The following is an 18,394-nucleotide window of genomic DNA, read 5'->3' on the forward strand; positions in this document are numbered from 1 at the left end:
ATTTTGTTCTATCTGGAGAGTGGTGGCTCACGACTTTAATCTCAGCACTTGGGAGGCAGAGGCAGGAGGATTTCTGAGTTTGAGGCCAGCCTGGTCTACAGAGTGAGTTCCAGGACAGCCAGGGCTATACAGACAAACCCTGTCTCAAAAAAAAAAAAAAAAAAAAAAAAAAAAAAAAAAAAAAAAAAAAAAAAAACCAAAAAACCAAACCAAAACAAAAAAACCCAATAAATAAATAAATTCTGTTCTTCTGTTTGTTCATTTAAGCAAGGACTTACTACGTAGCCCTGGCTGGTCTGGAACTTGCCTTGTACTCTGGGTTGGCCTCAGAATCACAGAGATCTACCACTTTGCACCCCCTGAGTACTGGGACTAAAGGGGTGTACCACCGTGCCAGAACAAAAAAAAAGTTTTTAATTTATATTTGTATTTAATTCATGTGGGAGGGGTGCACACACGTCACAGTGTCCATGCAGAGGTCAGAGAACAACTTGCAGGAGTTGGTTATCTCCTTCCACCGTGTAGGTTCCAGGAATCCACAAATCCTAGTTTTGTGCCAAGCGCTCTCACCTGAATCAAAAAACTTGCTCCCCGGATTATGAGATTTTTTTTAAACCTTTGACATCTTAGTGATTTTTTGTTGTTGTTTTTTGCTTGGCATACTGGGTCAAGGGAGAGTTAACAAGACACTCTAAAGGACAGCTCTTGAATGGTTGCCATTGTCACTGTGAATAAAATTAAATGTGGCTCAGAGCTCATGTGTCCTTCTGTCCCCTAGCCCAGGGAACTGTGGGGCATCTATACGCAGCTCTGAGATTCTGCAGGACACCTTCAGACAGGCAGTGCGTGGCACCCAGAGCTGAGCCTCAGTTCTCCTGCATAGCCTTGCCTCCTCTGTGGGTCATCTGAGGACTTGGGTTTAGGAACCGAATGTGGACAGAGCTCCCTGGCACAAGGCCCCTGCAAGCAAGTGCCCCACTCAGGATTTCTGTCCTTTCCTTTTCTCTATCTGCTCATTCAATATGGAGCAGCCTCAGACTTTTTGCCACTCTCAGCTGAGCCTTCTCTAGAGTGACATGGACTGGAGTGTGACTCCAGGAGACCACAGACCACCTAGCATTTCCCCCTCAGCCCCAGTGTAGTTTCTCTTCAGTCAGGAAGTAGTTCCTGCTTTGTCTTAGCGCATTCTCTGGTGAGTGGGGTTGGTTTGTGGCAGGATTTCCCTGTATAATTCAAACAGGCTTCAAACCCAGATCCCTGCCTTGGCCTCCAATGTTTGGCGACAATAGTCACTGACTATGAAACCTAGACAGGACCTTTCCATAGTCTAAAGGACATTATAGCCCCCTGGTGGACTCTGGCAGCCCTGGGGTAGTCCGGCTTTTGCAGGGAGCAGGGGGGTTATGACCTTTCTGTGGCAAGTGCCTCACTGATGGGCTGTTTACCATGACTTTTTCATTATTAGCCTCCTGGCTCTCTCAGAAAGCTACCTTTCTCGCTCCCCGGCCATCTTGGTGGCTGGTGTTGGTTGGGGGTTGTCCCGCACCTAAGGCAGGAAGATGGTGGCCACAAAGAAGACGAAAAAGTCTCTGGAGTCGATCAACTCTAGGCTCCAACTTGTTATGAAAAGTGGGAAGTACGTGCTGGGCTACAAACAGACTCTGAAGATGATCAGACAAGGCAAAGCCAAGTTGGTTATCCTTGCCAACAACTGTCCAGCTTTGAGGAAATCTGAAATAGTGTACTATGCCATGTTGGCTAAAACTGGGGTCCATCACTACAGTGGCAATAATATTGAACTGGGCACAGCATGTGGAAAATACTACAGAGTATGCACACTGGCTATCATTGACCCAGGTGATTCCGATATTATTAGAAGCATGCCAGAACAGACTGGTGAGAAGTAAACAAGAAAGCTTTCCTTTAATAAAACTTTGCCATGGGCTGGTGAGATGGCTTAGTGGGTAAGAGCACCCGACTGCTCTTCCCAAGGTCCGGAGTTCAAATCCCAGCAACCACATGGTGGCTCACAACCATCCATAACGAGATCTGACTCCCTCTTTTGGAGTGTCTGAAGTCAGCTACAGTGTACTTACATATAATAAATAAATAAACAAATAAATAAATCTTAAAAAAAAAAAACTTTGCCAGAGCTCCTTTTGAAAAAAAAAAAAGAAAGCTAGCCTAGAAAAGGCCTTTATTTCAGCTCTAAGTAACACACACACACACACACACACACACACACACACACACACACACACGCTGACAGTATCAGGATGTGAATCCCTACAACTGGAGAGGCAGCCCTAGCAGTTCAGAGCAGCTCTGAGTAACAAGGCCAGCATGGTCACCAGGTACACACACCCAGAAGCCTGTCCTCCAGAGCCAGGCAGGCACTGTGGGGACACAGCACATCCCAACAAAGCACCATTCCCAACATGCCCAGCAGCTGATCAAGGACAAACTGTCACCTGACCTCTCTCTGAAGATGTGGGTATTACCTATGACCTGAGAGGGCAGGACAGTCTCAGGTTGCATCCATGGGGGAAGGGGGTCATAGCATAGCAAGTAGACAGAGCACTGGAGGGAATTTTGCTATGTTCTCCATTCCGAACTACATACTGTGTCTCTGTAAATGAAACCTGAGCCAAGCCAAAGTTTAGTTTAAGAGCCCAGTGCAGCTGAGTCTGTGGTTCTAGCACTAAGGAGGCTAAGACTGCAGGATCTCAAGTTCAGGCTAGCCTAGGCTACATCAGAAGAACTGGTTCAAAAACAAACAAACCAAAAACCTCAAAGCTGCAGGGAGAAAGTAACTGGACTTGTGTCCTCTGAACTCTTGAAAGTCCAGAAGCTCGGCTGTGTCTTCCTGAGTTCACTGGAGACTCCTCGGGATTGGGCAGGGCACCTTGCAGGCACAACACCAGCTGCCACCAGGCTTTTGACCAGCAGGCATGGTGACATGTGACAGCTACAGCCCCTCTTGTAGAAGGTGAGTACAAAAGGCCTCATTAGGCTATCCTGGGGCAAACACATCTGGCCCCTGCCAAGTGCCCAGTGACAGGCACCAAGAGACACTGGAAAGACATTGTGAAATACCAAAAAGTTATCATTTCAACGTGTAATCCATATAAAAAGTCTAGGTGATGCACAACAGTTCTGCTCACAGTCTCACAGCCATGATAAAGGCCAAGGCTGCTCTACAATCAAACGTGAAAGGATATTATCCAGAGACAAGCTGGGATAGGGACAGAGGGAACCCTGAGGCAAGGTGTGCAGAGGTAGCAGGCATAAAGGCCCAGGCATCAGAAGACAGAGGGCTAGCCAGGTACAACCCAGTCAGGAAGGCTGTGGAGACCAGTGGGAGCATGCAGGAGCTAGAGTCTGGGATAGGTTCCCTGGTGGCCTCTGGGGAAGGATGGGGTGGAGGAAGAGATGGGACTGGGCCCCAGCTGGAGGAACAGCTGGACTTGAGGCTCAGGGAAGGCAGGGGAAGGGCTGCTTTGGTTTGGAGGTGACAGGGAGGAGACAGGAAAGGACACGACTGGTGTCTATCACTTCATATTTTTACCATGACAATGCCAAGGGTCACTTGGGTGCTGGGCACATGACCTATGCCTGTAATCTCAGGACTCAGGAGCTGAGGCAGAAGGATTGCCATGAGTTCCAGGCTAGTCTGGACTGCAGAGTGAGATATGTCTCAGAAAAGAAAAAAGCAGAGGGAAGTGAAGAGAAAGGATAAAAGACCAAAGAGAGGAAGGAGAGAAGAGGAAAAAGTGACCTGGGAGTAGACAGCCTTTGACCTCCCCTCCTGTTAGGCAGGACGGCCTCCTAGATGTCCTGAACCCCTACATGTGGTCCTGCTCTCAAGAGGAACTTGTGGTGTTGGAGTCTGCCAAAAGACCCTCACTCACAAAGACCACAGAGATCACCATCGTTGCAAACCGCAAGAGATTTTTTTTTTAATTGATCCAACACATTGGGGACCCTCCTCAGCACACAGGCAAGAGGAGAGACTCAAGTTAACAAAGAACACACTTTTTATACCTTGTAAGGGGCAGATTTAGGCAACAGGGCTAGCTGGCTTATTCTCATTGGTGTAGCAAGTAACCCTTTCAGGCATTGGTTGGTTTGCACTGGGTGACTACCTTTGGCCTAGTGACTCACTCTACCTGCCCTTATGGTGGATTATCAGCAAAGCAGCAGTACATTTTGAACTTATGGGTCAGCTATTAATGTCATGGGAATCAAGGGGAATTCTAGCGACAAGGTCAGGGCGGTTTGTGGTTTGTCTCAGAATTCAGTGTGGGGTGGGGTAGGGGAATTTTTCTGGGAATGCTAATCTTTTTGTGGCAGCTGCAGGCTTAGTCTGGCCTTTTTGGCCACTAGTTTGAAAAGGGGGAAGGGGCTGGGTGGTCTTGAATTTATTTTGGATTCTACAGTGGGTCTTGTAAACCATGGGTCTGTTTCCATAGTAACCCATCCAGAGACTCTCCACTACTAAGTCGGTCTTTCCTGGCCACACAGAAGCCACTAGTCCATGGACAGCAGATAGGGATGCAGGCAACTGTAGGAAGGGAGCCAGGCTGAGGTAGGAAAGCTGGCCTCACTCTCTGTGTCTAGTTGCTGGGGTTAGGGGAGACTGCCCCAGCAGTCAGCCATACCCACTTCTCCAAGGGACAAGGTTCACTGAGGAGGCAGATCACACTGGGTCCCTGACTTCTGCAGGAGGGAGCACCAAGCAGGGGCTGGACCACCTGCCTCTTGATGGACACAGAGCTGGCTTTCCTCCCAGGCTCAGAAAGCGCCTTTTGTTCTTGGGACTCCCTGCCTTTCTGTGCCCAGGCTAAAAATTGCTTCAGATCTTCCCGGAGTTACTCATTGCCCGAGTCCGTCAATCTTTAAATCCTGTTGTTATTTCTGTGTTGGGTCCCAGGAACAAAAGCTGAAGACGTATTCAACCAGAGGTGACCAGAGTCACTTCCGGCTTAAGCTGTGCCTTCCAGAGGGTGGGCAGTATTGATTACGCCGCAGCACAGTGGCCGTGATAACTTAGGGAAGGCAGTGGCCTGTCACTCATCTGACTTCCCAGAATGCAATTTGCTCCCTAAGGCAGACGCACAAGTTGACTTTGTCTTAAGTTATTATGTGCTGAGATCTGCTGAGACACAACTGCAAAGCAGAGCCTGAGATGGGGCAGGATTCAGGTGTGTTTGTGGGGTGGCTCTCTCGAGACTTGATTGGCCAAGTTCAAATTCTTTGTCTCAGCCCCATACCCTCTTCAGTCTTACCATTTACCACCCCCTGTTCAAAGTACTATTGCTCCCCACAAGCCAGTCGGCTGTGTCCCACTTCCCACAATGCTGACATTGCTGAAACAGGCACATAGGTGACTGCTGCAGTGTCCAAGTCACCTCAACAGGCATGTGCATTTGCCAGTCATATCTTTAATCCCAGTACATAGGAGGCAAAGGCAGGCAGAGCTTTGTGGGTTCAAGTTCAGCAACGTCTACTTAGTGAGTTCTAAGCCTGCTAGGGATACACAGTGAGATCCTGTCTTAAAGGAAGAAGGAGGAGGAAGAGGAGGAGGAGGAGAGGAAGAAGAGGAGGAAGAGGAAGAGAAAGAAAAAGAACAACATTAGGAGGAGGAAGAGGAATAAGGAGAAAAAGAATTTTCTGGTCATGCAAACACACACCTATAATCCCAGCACTCATGAAGCTGAGGCAGGAGAATCATTAATTGGAAATCTGCATTGACTACATAGGGAGATACTGGCTCATAAAATGAGTCCAGGAGGATGCCTCGGTGGGTAAAGGTGCTTGCAGCTAAGCCTGATGACCCAAGTTCAGTCCCTAATATCTACTTGGTGGAAGGAGAGAATCAACTCCCACAAATTGTCCTCTGACCTCCACATTCCTAGTTTTAGCTCTGAAGTGCAAGGCCTCCTTGCCTAAGAACTCCCTCCCTAAGAACTCCGTCCCTGGCATCCATCCAGGGCACAGCCAAGTAAGTGACATTCAGAGCTTCTGTCCTGTCTCATTCTGTCCTCTGTCCATGAGGATATCCTGCCCAGAACATGTTCCTGCCTTCATCCTGCCAGGGTCCTGTGCCCAGCAGCCTGTGGAACAGACCTCATGAGAGAGATGTTTTGGGCGGGTCTAACTCATGCATCAGAGAAAGGAAAGACATGCTGAACAGAGGAGGTGGAGGGAGAAGGGAGGAAGCCTCAGATGCTGGGCAGGGCACAGCATTAGTGATGGGGCTGAGTTGTCTTCTCCCCAGGACTTTCCACCTGCATCCCTGAGGGGTTAGGAGATGACTGTGACCCCTGGTGGGTTTCCAAATTCAAGAGTCAACTGGGTTTGTCACAGACACAACTGGGTTTGTCAGGCCACCCCAGCTGTTGGGGCTCACATCAGACCCCTCCAGCTCCAGTGAAGGGCTGGCCCCTCCAGCAGGAGACTTTGGGCTTCCTTTAGCCTTTGCAGGTCTCTGCAGCAGCTTTCTGGGTATGAAGGAACGCTGTCCTCCTAGAGGCTGGAATGAATCTGGAGGGCAGCCATTCCTGAAGCTTTGGAATTCTTCTAAGTTAGCTCCCACCTTGTGTTTGTTTTTTATTGAATCTGATATGCAAGGTCCTGGAGTTTAGGGGATATGATTTCATTACATTTTTTGCTTGTTTGTATTAGACAGAGTTTCTTTCTACAGCCCTGTCTGGCCTGCAGCTTGACAGGCAGCCCAGGCTAGTCTCCAGCTTGATATGACCTTCCTATCTCTGCCTTTCTCAAAAGTGTTAGAACTACAGTCTTGCCACACAGTGCTCGGCCCAAAGTTTGTTTGTATGTGGTGGTTATGGGAACTGAATTTAGAATTCAGGCTTGCCCTCCATCCTGCCCTGCTTTTAGTTTTTTGACACAGGATTTTGCCATTAGACCAGGTTGGTCTAGGAATCACAGTGGTCTCTCTGCCTCTGTTTTGTAGAGGTCACAGACATGTACCACCATGAACAGGTTCGTCTCACGTGGATGGCGTAACCATCCCTCTGCTACCACCTGTGGGAACTAAAAAGGGGCCCTGGGAAAGAGAGGGAGGAAAGACCCACACCCCGCCAGAGTTCCACCTATGCTCTGGACAGGCGGACGTGGGAGGGCTGCCACACGCTTTCCACTCAGCCCCGGGTGGGCATCCAAGCCTCTGACCTACTCTTTGGGGGGTGGACAAGGGGTAGCCCAACCTGGGAGCCCCAGGGTTACTCCCTGTATCCCTGGGGTTATGGGAGAGAGGGAAGTGGGAAGAGAGGTTCCCACACATGAGAGAGTGAGTGCAGCCTTGATGAGCAGAGACAATTTATGGTTTTAAAGTTTTATTATAGAGAGACAGGGGGAAAGAGAGAAGGTAGAAAGAGGGAGAGAGAGGAAAGGCTAGAGAGAAAGAGAGAGAGAGGGAGAGGGGAGGAGAGGAGAAGACAAAGAGAGAGGAAGAGGAGTGAGAGAAGTGAGAGGTAAGAGAACAAAGGAATGAGAGAGGAGTGAGAGGATAGAAGACAAAGAGAGAAGTGAGAAGGTGAGAGTGAGGAGTAAGAGAGAGGTGGGGCCAAGCAGCCCATCTTATGGTCTTTACTGTTGCTAGGTAACTGGGGAGGAGTTTAGCCTGAAGGTCAGAAGCTTGGGATATTGCCCATGTGACTTCTAGCCATGCTTCTCTTGTGGGGGCTATGGGGGCAGTAACTTAGGCAGGTGCCAGAGTTCCAGGAGCATGAGGGAACATCTACCATGTCATGTAGATGAATTAGCATCATTCCGGGGTTCAGACCTCAGCTCAACTGGAGACCAGCCTGTCTGTGCATAGCCCATTGCCCCACATCCTGGAACTCCTTCTGTAGCCCAGGCTGGCCTCTAATTGAGAGATCTACGCTGGGATTAAAGGCATGTGCTACCACAGCCTGGCTAAAACCTCTTTAATAAATCACACCTCTGCTTCCCTTTGGCTCATCCTGAAATTCCTTTCTGCATGGAAACCCAAAGATTTAGCTTCGTGCGTGGATAGCTCTAAGGGATAAAGAGAATCCTTCAGACTGCTGTGGGCTACAAGGTTAAGCTGTGACTCCGTCCCTGCTGCTATTGACGCTGGTCATACTGGGTTAGAGTCACTGCAAAGACCTCACTGAGTTGTGTGCTGCAGTCCTGGGGGTTAGGACCTCACCATGTGAGTTTCCAGAGGCAGGAGGTATAATGGGACAGGGATTAACCTGTGATAGTCGGTTATGAGCAAGGTTTCTCAGGGAAGAATGTGATCCTGACCCGGAAGTAGAATTGTGTTCTCCCAGGTCAGTCAGTCCATGGGCTTCTTTCTAAAGATGGATTAACTTGCCGGGCATGGTGGCGCACACCTTTAATCCCAGCACTTGGGAGGCAAAGGCAGGTGGATTTCCGAGTTCGAGGCCAGCCTGGTCTACAGAGTGAGTTCCAGGACAGCCAGGGCTACACAGAGAAACCCTGTCTCGAAAAACCAAAAAAAAAAAAAAAAAAAAAAAAGTTAGTTTTATTAAGATAAGGTTGTGATACAAATTTAATACTAATATTAAGCTAGTCTTGCTCTAGTTAGATGTAGTAGTAGCCCATACCTTCAATCCTAGCACCTGGGAGGCAGAGACAGGTGGATATCTGAGATCAAGGCCAGCCTGGTTTCAGAGCAAATTGCAAGACAGCCAGAGCAGCATAGCTGTATAAAGAGGCTACGTCTCAAAAAATAAAAAAATAATTAAAAAAAAATCTGCCTCTCTCCGCGTCTCTAGTAGTAGTAGTACATATGCAAGGGAAGGTGTAGTCTTCTCTGAGGGAGCATGGAGAACTGCGTCATGGGATAGTGTCTTCTGGACAAATTTTAATGGTAGTAGGATTATCCATGTTTAAGAGATGAAAAGGGGGCTGGAGAATGGCTCAGCAGGTAAGAGCACTGACTGTTCTTCCAGAGGTCCTGAGCTCAAATCCCAGCAACCACATGGTGACTTACAACTCAAAGTCGAAAAACCAAGAGAGAGAGAGAGAGAGAGAGAGAGAGAGAGAGAGAGAGAGAGAGAGAGAGAAAGAAGAAGAAGAAGAAGAAGGAGGAGGAGGAGGAGGAGGAGGAGGAGGAGGAGGGGCAGGAGGAGGAGGAGAGGAGAGCCCCGTGGTGGTGGCACACGCCTTTAATCCCAGCACTTGGGAGGCAGAGGCAGACAGATTTCTGAGTTCGAAGCCAGCCTGGTCTACAGAGTGAGTTCCAGGATAGCCAGGGCTATACAGAGAAACCCTGTCTCAAAAAAAAAAAAAAAAGTAGAAGAAAAAAAAAACAAGAAGAGAGAGAGATGAAAAAGAGAGGGCTGGAGAGATGGAGAGATGGCTCAGAGGTTAAGAGCACTGGCTGACCTTCCAAAGGTCCTGAGTTCAAATTCCAGCAAATACATGGCAGCTCACAGCCCTCTATAATGAAATTTGGTGTCCTCTTCTGGCTTGCAGGCATACATACAGGCAGAACACTATATACATAATAAATTTTTTAAAATTAAAAAAAAAATGGAGCCGGGCAGTGGTGGCGCACGCCTTTAGTCCCAGCCTTTGGGAGGCAGAGGCAGGCGGATTTCTGAGTTCGAGGACAGCCTGGTCTACAAAGTGAGTTCCAGGACATCCAGGGGAACACAGAGAAACCCTGTCTCAAAAAAAAAAAAAAAAAAAAAAAAAAAAAAAAAAAAACCAAACAAACAAAAAAAAATGGAAAAGAAAAAGAGGGCTGGAGAGATGGCTCAGCAGTTAAGAGCATTGACTGCTCTTCCAGAGGTCCTGAGTTCAATTCCCAGCAACCATGTGGTGGCTCACAACCATCTATGATGGGGATCCAATGCCCTCTTCTGGTGTGTCTGGAGATAGCAACAATGTACTCACATACATTTAAGTAAATAAATTTTAAAAATACTTTAAAAAAAAAAAGAAAGAGGGGGCTGGTGAGATGGCTCAGTGGGTAAGAGCACCCGACTGTTCTTCCGAAGGTCTGGAGTTCAAATCCCAGCAACCACATGGTGGCTCACAACCATCCGTAACTAGATCTGACTCCCTCTTCTGGAGTGTCTGAAGACAGCTACAGTGTACTTACATATAATAAATAAATTAATTAATTAAAAACAAAAGAAATGAAAAAGAGAATTCTAGAAGTGTGTTTGGCTTTCCTAGGAGCAGGGTTTGCTCCTTGTCTTCATGTGGGATTTTTCAGATATATCGTGGGAGAAGCAGGAAAGTCTACAAAGTTAGCAGTCGTTTCAGTAGTCAGTGCCCTTTGCCCATGTCTACCCTGACTAGCTTGGGTTTATTAAAATGGTCTGCTATAACACAGCTCTTTGAATGCATCAGTCCCAGGCACCTTGAAGGCCGTGGGTATGCTGGGCCCTCTCCAGGAATGCATCTGTCAGCACTTTGATCTCAGACTCATAAGCCTCCAGAAGAGGGGAGGGAATTCTGGCGGTTGAGATGCTCCAGCAGGCTGTATTCTGTGATCACAACCCCAGCTGGACACTTGTGGGCACTGCTAGCCAAACACAAGACCAGAGCATCACTCATTCTATGGAAGAGGAATTCTAACGGTCCTTGTGCCAACTCAGGGAACCTCAGGTTGGCTGGGAGGCTGTTGCTCAAACATTCTCTGGATGTTATATTCAAGTGCAAGGGCACTGAGGCTGTGTCTAAATTCAAATGCACCTCCCTCCCTCCCTCCCCGTCCCTAGATCAGCCACGTATGCCCCTGCTCCCTCACAGGGCAAACTTCCTAAACACTCTCTTCACTGGGCATGGTAACAGTCAGATATCCATGAGAAGCCAGCCTAGACTGCATAGTGAGTTCTAATGCTGGCAAGTCTGCATCATGATTACAACAAACAAAGCCAAGAAGAACCCCCCCCCAACCCCCCATCACTTTAGTTCAAGTGAATCAAAAGACCTTGAAAGAGTGGACAGGTAGGGACTGGCAATTAGTCACTACTGACACATGCTCAGAAACATACCTTACTGGGTGGTTGTTGCAAAGAGAAGGTTTTCTTAAACCATCACCGGTTATGCGACCCATGACCACCACAGCTAGTGTTTCAGTGACTATTTTATTGATGTGAAGAGACACCATGACCAAGGAAGGAAGGAAGGAAGCAAGCACCAGGGGCTTGCTTATAGTTTCAGAGGGTAGGTCAATGACATATGGCATGGAGAACGGCAGCAGGCAGGAATGGAGCTGGAGCAATAGCTAAAGTCTTACAATCCTCATCCAAGGACAGATAAACAGACACACCAGAAGAGGGCATCAGATCCCATGACAGATGATTGTGAACTACCATGGGGTTGCTGGGAATTGAACTCAGGACCTCTGCAAGAGCAGTCAGTGGTCTTAACCCCTAAGCCATCTCTCCAGCCCCTCTTTTCCTTGTTTTCAAAATGGTACTGGTCTTTGGTGGCTCCTGACTCATGTTCATGAAATGACTTAACTGAGGTATTGCAAAGATCTGGTGACCTGCCCACCTCTCTAGGTCTTATGTTTCCTGTAGCCCATACTGTCCTCTGGCTTGCTGTGTACCTGAGCATGACTTTAGCCTTCTAATCCTCCTGCCTCTACCTCCCAAATTCTGGGATATAAATGTGCACCATTGCTCCAGAAAATGTTACAAGGAGTGCTCAGCACATACGTAGTATCCAGTAAATGTTACCATCATCAAGCAATTAATTATTTCTACAACATATTTCCATTTAGTTTATCCCAGTCAAGCATTCTTGTACTGACTGGTTTTGTGTCAACTTGGCACAGGCTGGAGTTATCACAGAGAAAGGAGCCTTCCTTGAGAAAATGCCATGTAAGCATTTTCTCAATTAGTGATCAAGGGTGGGAGGACCCATGGTGGATGGTGCCATCCCTGGGCTGGTAGTCCTGGGTTCAATAAGAAAGCAAGCTGAGGGGCTGGTGAGATGGCTCAGTGGTTAAGAGCGCCGATTGCTCTTCCAAAGGTCCAGAGTTCAAATCCCAGCAACCACATGGTGGCCCACAACCATCCGTAACAAAATCTGATGCCCTCTTCTGGAGTGTCTGAAGACAGCTACAGTGTACTTACATATAATAAATAAATAAATAAATAAATAAATAAATAAATAAATAAATAAATAAATAAATCTTTAAAAAAAAAGAAAGAAAGAAAAAAAAAAAGAAAAAGAAAGCAAGCTGAGCAAGGCAGGGGAAGCAAGCCAGTAAGAAACATCCATCCATGGTTTTTGCATCAGCTCCTGCTTCCTGACCTGCTTAAGTTCCAGTCCTGGCTTCCTTTGGTGATGAACAGCAATGTGGAAGTGTAAGTTAAATTAACCCTTTCCTTCCCAACTTGTTTCTTGATCATGATGTTTATGCAGGAATAGAAACCCTGACGAAGACAATTCCTTACGTGTTTCTCCTTATTGTTCACCTTTTCAGGGGCTGGGCTTAAAGCTAGGACCTTGGTGAGCAACCCACCAACTGAGCCTCAATACCACTTCCTTTTTCTGATCTGTTCCCTAAACAATGGGGTCCTTCCTTTTGCTTCAGAGCAGATCTGGTCCCCAGTTCTTTCTTTCTTTCCTTCCTTCCTTCCTTCCTTCCTTCCTTCCTTCCTTCCTTCCTTCCTTCCTTCCTTCTTTCTTTCTCTCCCGCCCCCAGCCCCACTCACCCTGGCCCCGCTGGTCCCCAGTATTTTCTTTTTTCTTTTTTTCATTTCTTTCTTTCTTCTTCTTCTTCTTCTTCTTCTTCTTCTTCTTCTTCTTCTTCTTCTTCTTCTTCTTCTTCTTCTTCTTCTTCTTCTTCTTCTTCTTTTCTTCTTCTCCCTCTCCCTCCTCTCCCTCTCCCTCTCCCTCTCCCTCTCCCTCTCCCTCTCCCTCTCCCTCTCCCTCTCCCCCTCCCCCCTCCCCCTCCTCCTCCTTCTTTTTTGTTTTTTTTTCTTGACAGGGTTTCTCTGTGTAGCCCTGGCTGTCCTGGAACTCACTCTGTAGATCAAGCTGGCCTCGAACTCAGAAATCGGCCTGCCACTGTCTCCCAAGTGCACCACCACTGCCCGGCTTCCCAGTACTTTCAAGATAAAGCAAACTTTACATGCTGGCCTGTGCCGCTAACCTGTGAACCTGGTCTGTCCGTGACCAACAGGAGCTCCAAAGTGTAGGTCTAAAGATGGGACAGTGAGATGCATTTTCCCCGGGACAGAGAGGATTGCACATGTGTGGGGAGGCATAAAAAGAAGAAAGCCAGAGCAGCAGCTTCAAGTCTGTTGCCCCATGAGTGGCTCTGAGAAGGTGAACATGAGCCCGGAGATTGCTGGGATATTGAGAGTGGCAGGTGGCTCAACTCCGGGGCTCAGAGTTCAGACAGCCCGGCACACGGCTGACCTGGTCTGGAATTCCACGGAGGCCATGAGGCTGGAGGAGTCCACCGAATCTCTGAGGGTCGTATAGCACTGGAGCTGGGTGGGAGCTTTTAGATAGCAGCATTTAAGAGTGCCGCCCATGGGATGATCAGCACCGTAGGCCAACGGGTTGGAACAGCACGGAATGAATTAACCACACAGAGGAGCGTATCCCAGATGAGATGGCTTGGAGCTAACCCGGGTGTGCAGAGAGCATGGGCGCCATGTGCTTCACCAGCTCAGATGAGTGGGTAGGGGTTTGTACCACAGAGCTGGTTTCCCTGAGGGGTGTGGCCCTAGTGAGGCCCCACCTCCAGCTCACCTTTTGCGGAGCGGGACTCCGGATTTGTTGCGGCCCGCCCGCGGTCCACAACACGAACGGTTTAACTGAAAATGGCAGTTCAGGCTGAAAGAGAGGTAACTAGACGGGGCGGAAGAAAAGAATGAAGTCAAGACAAGACTCTGATCAAGACTCAATTTAATATTTCCAGACACCCAGTTTATAAAGGAAGGGGGAGGGAACCTAATTTCCCGCCAAGTAACTCAGGGTCCAGTAGCAGGACGAACACGTGTGTGACTCCAGGCAGCAAAGGCAGGTTCCAGCAGTGGGCGTGGCAGGACGAATGAGCCGGTAGCTCCACCCTTGAGCAGGCAGGTTCCAGGCTGGGGGAAGGGAGGCCACATTTCCCCCCATTAGATAACAAAACAAAAAATAAAAAAAGGGGGTGGCCTGTGGCAGAAAAATTATCTATGTTCAATAGTTCTGCCTGAGTTCCTAGGGCTAAAGAAAAAACTTGTTTCCGTGGGGTTCCCTAACTTTTCTAATGGTAAACTGTATCTGGCTAAGACTGTCTTTAAGGCACTGACTGAATAGCAGCGCTGGGCTGTAGGCTCTGACTTTATATTGCTAATTAGTGCTGAATAGGTAGCTACCTGTTTGCATTTTAAGTAGGGCGTTGGAACCCTGGCTGAGTTTAACTAAACAATTTTAGAATAACACTGAACTGATAATCCTCTGCAATTTTGGGTAAAAGGCAGGGGAACAGTGAGAAGGGGTTAAGACCAGCTCTTTAGTACAAGGCCAATTGGCTTTTTTATTTTTTGGGTGGGAGGCAGTGAAGGGCCTGCTCTTACAACAGCAAGGTCTCCAATCTCTCTCCCCCCTATTAATTAAGTTTAAATAGGCAATGCTTAACAGAGGTGATCAAATGATTTTTTCATCCGTAGATGAGTGGGCCTTTAACCTTGACTTGGGTGGACATTGGCCTGATTCCTCCCGTGAGCATTGTAACAACTCACATCTGTGGCTCTTGGTATCTTTTGGGGAGGGGAGGCAGAGCCTTAAGTATTTTTGGTTTTTAGCTGGAATCGGATACTAACCTCCTTTAAATCAGGTGTGTCGCACAGGGAACTCAGAAACGGTCAAACTGGACCTTTTCTCTGCAGTAATCTCCTGCGCCAAGCGGTACCCATACCGTATTCATATGATTATGAATCAGTAGCGCAATTCTGAGTTATTGCGAGGTCTCTATATGAGACTTGTCAACCTCAGATTTAGCAAGGCCTAGACAAGAATTATGTCAGTATTAACACCGTTAATTTTGGTTAAAATAGGAGCTGAAAGTCTTTCCTCTTTATCTCTGTTATTCCCAGTAGCCTGAGGAACTAAGGACACCTTGCAGTAACAGCAAGGGTGAAAAGCCAGAGGCCAGCTAAGGGACTAAGCCTATATCTATCAAAATAAGAACTAATCTTTGTAAATATATATGAAATTTTTACTTCCCTAGCTCTCCTGGTAAATCTAAATCTTATCTAGACTGAAAAGCCACATGCTGGGATGTCCCTGGAAGGGAGATTAGCAATACCACCTGTTTGCTCGTAGGGGCGGAGAACCGGAGAATGTAGATTGACCTGCTTGAGAGAAGGAAGAATTCTAAACAATGAGAGTGTAGCAATGTAAATTTTCTGTTCGGAGAAGTCAAGGTACTTTATTTAGATGCAAATTGTAAAGCTAAAGCTAGTCTTCGGCCTCCTGTAGGGGATTTGGCTCAGAGGAAAACAATTTTTTCTGAGAGCTTCCACTCCCAGCACAAGAGGAATATTAGTCTTTAGAATGATACTTACGAGGAGAGACAGAATCTGTGTCTACCTGACGAATTAATCTCTCTGGTAGTCACCGTGCTTCATCTTCATCTCGTGAAAAAACACAAACCGAGCCTCTTCCCCAGATTAGAACTGGATATGGACCCTTTTATTTATTAGTCAGGGCGTCCTTCCATTTTACCAATGCATAAGAATTAGAAGTAACTGGGTGCCAGTGGCGTTCTGCTGTAGACTGACCTTTAATGTCAGTTTGCAAAAAGTTTAGGACAAATAAGGTAAAGGCAAGATGAGCCTTTGGTGACTTTGGGGGATATGCTCTGAATTAACTTTGCTAGGTAATTTAGAATATAGGAATCTCTAATAATTGAACTGAATATTAGACCAGTCTAAGATTGAGTTAGAATGGCTGGTCACACTGAAGAAGAGTGAAAAATCATTATGACTCTATTAAATGACTAATTTTATTAAGTCTGAATATACAGTCTCTGATGTACTATTGCCATAAAGTTAAAAGGCTAGAAGCTAGTCTAAACTGGAAAAATGACAAGCAAGGATGGATCTAAAACATGAATTTAATTTTTTAGTCCTTTTAATCAGGACACTGAGTTAACTTACCTGTCAGCTCAGCACACGAATTACCAATATGCTTCTGTAGAGTTCTGTGGAGAGAACCTGTTTTTTTTCTTTCCTAATAAGGTAGCTGTTTTAGGATCAATCTATAAGCCAATAAGTAGATCCTTTTAAGATACTAAAAAGCATTTATTAAATTTGATATTTTAATCTCAAATTTTGAAAATAAAGGTATGATTTAAATAGTGTGCATGGAAATGCACTAAATAGTATATATGGGGATACAATTTCTCTCTTTTGTCTTTTAAGAGGTTAAAGTTTAAAATTTTACAATATCTAACCTTTTGAATTAATAACTTTTTGGACAAAACATTTTAAATATTTGGCTGTAAAGGGGCAGTGACTAATTGCACTTTCAATTATTTTTCTTAAGGAACGGTTGTAACTAGAAGGCTAGAAAAGTTATTAAGAGTCACACGTGCATAATTTATTTATTTATTAACTAAAAATATGTATAAGCAATTGTAAATTTGAGAATTAATAGTATCTGAGGGACGAACAATTTTAAGTAATTATGAGCTCAGAGATATAGCATTGACTATCAATATATAAATTAAGGTTTGATTGTTCAGCATTTTAAAACACCATCTACAGCACACAACCAGATTATTTGTGCTGGAATAGGGGCAACTGTGTGTCTTAAGACTCCGCTCCACAGCAGCTAGTTGGGCCCACGTGGGCTAACGATCGGCTGGGAGGATGAGAAAAATGACTTTACAATAATGTTTTTTCTGGCCAAAGAATTGTCTTGGGCACAACTAATTTTTAATTACCAATTAACAACAATTATAAAAGCTTTCTTTATTTCCTGCAAAACCCCTTGCAGCAAACCAAAACATCAAATAACAAAAGGATACTGTCTCTGAATCTTTTGGGTGAGAGCAAGGATTTAAGGTAAACTTCCCTTGAGAAGCATTAGTTAATAAAATACTTTCCACTTAGGAAACAATATATACTGAAAGATTAAAACTTTTGGCTTCTTGTAAAGAAGCAGAAACAATAAACATTTTTCTTACATAATGTAAAGCTATATTAGCCATACATAGAGGCAAAATTTTTTAGTGATTACCAGTTTACTAGAAGCAAAAATCTTTGAATTTAAGCATTATTTTAAACATCTGAATAGATCTGTAACACTGTTAAAAAGAAATTTTCTTGAACACAGGGAAAAACTTTTTTTTTTAGGCATTGTTTGCAAAACAAAAGAAAGGGCCACAAGCCGCTCTGGGACTGTCCAGAGCCTTGTATTGACTCAAAGGTAAAATACTTTTTAATCTGAGCATTAATGTTAAATTTGCAATCAAACTGCAAGCTGCAGTCAATGGAACAATGGCAGTTTTAACCATAATTTTTAAGTTTTTGTGCAAGGTTAGGATAATATCTACAACTTTGGGAAAGCAAAACCTATGTTTAAAACAATTTATCACTGTTAAAATCAATATTAGAAGCATTACTATCATATTATGAAGTTTGGATATCAATTAATACCTATGAATACCTATTAAAGCAAGCTTTAACGCTTTAATAAAGAGGCATTGCTTTATATCTTATCTTAAATTTTACTATTTAGGATAGGAACCACATTAATCATTATCTAAACTAGAAATATCTTAAGAGACTCAGCCTCTGAAGCTTAATCTCAAACTTTAACTCGCTTCAGGGCCTCACCAACTTTCTCTCAGGTTTCACAATCTATCGTTTCTTCTTCTTTGAACCATGGACAACAGCTATCTATCTTATCTAAAAAATTTCTTACTAATTGTACTTCAAGCCTTACTCCTTTTTCCTTAAGCAACTCCTGAAAACTAAAAACAATCGCCTGATCCATGATTTTGAACCCTTCTTTCTTCCACCTAAGCAGTTTTCTAAAAAACTGCGGCACACCGCCTGTCTCCGTATCTAGTTCCGATTAACGAACTGCTGACCCCAAGCAGAAGCAGTGTTGGGTCAGCACTGGTTCAAACTTGATTCGTATCCTACCGCATCCTCAGCAACACTTTACAAAACTGAAATTTTTTAGGCTAGCGCTAGCATGTGTACCTGTCCGTTGCTCCGATGCTCCTCCGATACGAAGATTCTTTCCTTTCTTGTGGAGCTCCACACAGCAGTCGTTTCTCTTAACATCCCTCTGCCATTCTTCAGGTCCCAGTTCTGGCGCCAACTGTTGCGGCCCGCCCGCGGTCCACAACACAAACGGTTTAACTGAAAATGGCAGTTCAGGCTGAAAGAGAGGT

The 18,394-nt window shown here is 45.7% G+C and overlaps 1 pseudogene; it reads left to right on the plus strand.

Moving 5' to 3' along the window:
* The first annotated feature begins 1,492 nt into the window (after positions 1-1,492).
* Positions 1,493-1,934, plus strand: LOC110284261 (large ribosomal subunit protein eL30 pseudogene; annotated as a pseudogene).
* The last annotated feature ends 16,460 nt before the right edge of the window (positions 1,935-18,394 follow it).

Source organism: Mus caroli, unplaced genomic scaffold (assembly GCF_978045245.1).
Source record: "Mus caroli unplaced genomic scaffold, Mus_caroli_1 scaffold_18, whole genome shotgun sequence".
Taxonomy (NCBI): Eukaryota; Metazoa; Chordata; class Mammalia; order Rodentia; family Muridae; genus Mus; species Mus caroli.